Source organism: Triticum urartu, chromosome 7A, assembly GCF_056163025.1.
Source record: "Triticum urartu cultivar PI428250 chromosome 7A, HENAU_Tu73, whole genome shotgun sequence".
Lineage (NCBI taxonomy): Eukaryota > Viridiplantae > Streptophyta > Magnoliopsida > Poales > Poaceae > Triticum > Triticum urartu.
This window is the reverse complement of record NC_141879.1, coordinates 551878391-551881101: the sequence shown is the minus strand read 5'-3', so window position 1 is coordinate 551881101 and position 2711 is coordinate 551878391. Positions and strand designations below refer to the sequence as shown.

Here is a 2711-nt window from a genome sequence, read left to right as displayed (position 1 = left end):
GGCTGCACTCCTCTCCTCTCATCTCAGCCCAACCTCTTTTCACAACCCACCTGCAGCCCACCTAAACCCCCCTCCGTTTTGGACCGTCAGATCGCGATCGGAGGCTCTGAAACGCTCCGAAAACCCCCTAGAACCCCAACCCTAGCCATTTTTGCTATAAAAGGGAACCCCCCTTCCAAATCTGGACATTCTTCCACTCTCCTCATTTTCCGCGCAGCCCCAGCCTCCACCCGCCACTTGTCGCCGTCAGATCTGCTCCGCCGCCGCCACTTGGCCTCCTCCAGCGCCACCACCTCGCCGTTGCCACATGGCGCCACCCTAGTGGGCAGCGTCGCCGCCCTGCCCAACCAGATGAGGCCACGTCGCCCCTGGGTCTCCCCTCCACCGCGCGGCCCTACAGGCCCACGGGGAGCCCATCGTGGGCCGCCCCAAGCCCGACCATTGTGCCCCGTCGCCTCGCTTGAGCTGGATCGGGAGAGCTCGATCCCGAGCTCCCTGCGCCACCGCCTGACCTCTCGCCGGAGTTGAGGACCCCGAGCGCCCTGTCTCTCTCCCTCCCCCGCCCCTCCTTCTTCATCTCTCTCTCACAGAGCTCTCTCTCTCCCCGTGTCGCGCAGATCCTCGAGTTTTTGTCGCGCCGCCGCATGGAGTTCGCCGGAGATCGCGACCCCCGCCGTTTCTTCGCCCGGATCTGTGCCGCCCTCGCCGTCCTTGCCCACATCTGGTCAGATCCGGTGCCCAGGGACTGGATCCACCCATTCCCGTCGTCAGCCGGGCCCATCCCCGCCGCCTGCCGCCGTCCCGTCGTCGGAATCCGTCGGTCGCCGCCGTGTCGTTCCTCCTCTGCATGTGGCCGCAAGTCGCGTGGCCCAACGCCTCCTCCTTGAGCTCGATCTGGGCCTGGCCCAGCTCCAACGCATGTGGATCCAGCAACTGGCCTCCCTCCAACTCCTGGGCCGTGGCCCATGGTGAGCCTCACCGCTGCGCCCCCTCCCCCTGTTGGGCTAGTCATATCCGGCCCTTTTAGTATTTTTTTCCTCGGGACAAATTTGCTATTAATCCAGTGTTTTGCTGTTTTTCGAAAAAAACCTCATGCTTCATGCATTTAATAACTTCACAACTGTGCATTGGATTAAAATGTTTTATATATGAAACTTGCTTAGAATTTTGTCTAGATTCATAATATCCAACTTTCATCTATGTTTGAAATGTTTAAAATGTTGTTTGATTAAATTTTCTCCTATGCCATGTTAAAATGCTTTAATTCATAACTGAATAGCCGTAGCTCGGTTTTAAATAATCTTTATATGTAAATGGGGTAGAAAAATACCTAGTTTAACATGGTGGCCTTACTTTGCATGTTTAAAAACCCTAAAATTGTGTTTAGGGAAGAACAATACCAAACCTAATATATGCATATGGGGATTTACCGGAATTGTTGTTTGTTGTTTCCGGCCTCATTTAAACTTGACTAGATAAGTAGTTTTCTTTGCTTCACCCTCTTGCCATGTTTAACAACATTTAATATTGTTGGGTACATAAACGAGATCGAACTAAAAAACTTGTTGTGGTGTTTCGTCACTATGCAACTCGTTGCATATTGAGCTCCACTTAATTTGTAGGATTGATTGTGCACTTTGCCATGCCTTGCCATGTATCATTAAACCGGACATGCATCATGCTTGGTTGTGCATCATGCCATGCTTATGTGATAGTTGTTTACCATGTTGTTTGCTCCTTTTCCGGTGTTGCTTCTTCGGGTTGGTTCCGATAACGTCGTGTTGTCAGGATCCGTTCATCTATGTCCATTTGTCTTCTTCATGGACTCGTTCTTCTTCCTTGCGGGATCTCAGGCAAGATGACCATACCCTCGAAATCACTTCTATCTTTGCTTGCTAGTTGCTCGCTCTTTTGCTATGCCTATGCTGCGATACCTACCACTTGCTTATCGTACCTCCCGTATTGTTGAACCAAGCCTCTAACCCACCTTGTCCTAGCAAACCGTTGTTTGGCTATGTTACCGCTTTGCTCAGCCCCTCTTATAGCGTTGTTAGTTGCAGGTGAAGATTGAAGTTTGTTCCTTGTTGGAACATGGCTATGTTGTTCCTTGTTGGAACATGTTTATATGTTGGGATATCACAATATATCTTATTTAATTAATGCATCTATATACTTGGTAAAGGGTGGAAGACTCGGCCTTATACCTGGTGTTTTGTTCCACTCTTGCCGCCCTAGTTTCCGTCATGTCGGTGTTATGTTCTCGGATTTTGCGTTCCTTACGCGGTTGGGTAATAATGGGAACCCCTTGACAGTTCGCCTTGAGTAAAACTCCTCCAGCAATGCCCAACATTGGTTTTACCATTCGCCACCTACCCCTTTTCTTTCCCTTGGGTTCTGCAGACTCAAGGGTCATCTTTATTTTAACCCCCCCGGGCCAGTGCTCCTCTGAGTATTGGTCCAACCTGTCAGCTGCCGGTGGCCACCAGGGGCAACTCTGGGCTGGCCTACCCGTACCTAAGACAATCTGAGTGTGCCCTAAGAAAGAGATATGTGCAGCTCCTATCGGGATTTGTCGGCACAATCGGGCGGTGTTGCTGGTTTAGTTTTACCTTGTCGAAATGTCTTGTAACCGGGATTCCGAGTCTGATCGGGTCTTCCCGCTAGAAGGAATATCCTTCATTGACCGTGAGAGCTTGTCATGGGCTAAGTTG

The 2711-nt window shown here is 50.9% G+C and overlaps 1 long non-coding RNA gene across 1 annotated transcript; it reads left to right on the top strand.

Moving 5' to 3' along the window:
• Window positions 1-207: 207 nt before the first annotated feature.
• LOC147960397 (uncharacterized) lies at window positions 208-1864 on the top strand. Its single transcript, XR_015612234.1, has 3 exons — window positions 208-523; window positions 618-968; window positions 1789-1864. It is a non-coding gene; the product is annotated as an uncharacterized LOC147960397 (long non-coding RNA).
• Window positions 1865-2711: the final 847 nt, after the last annotated feature.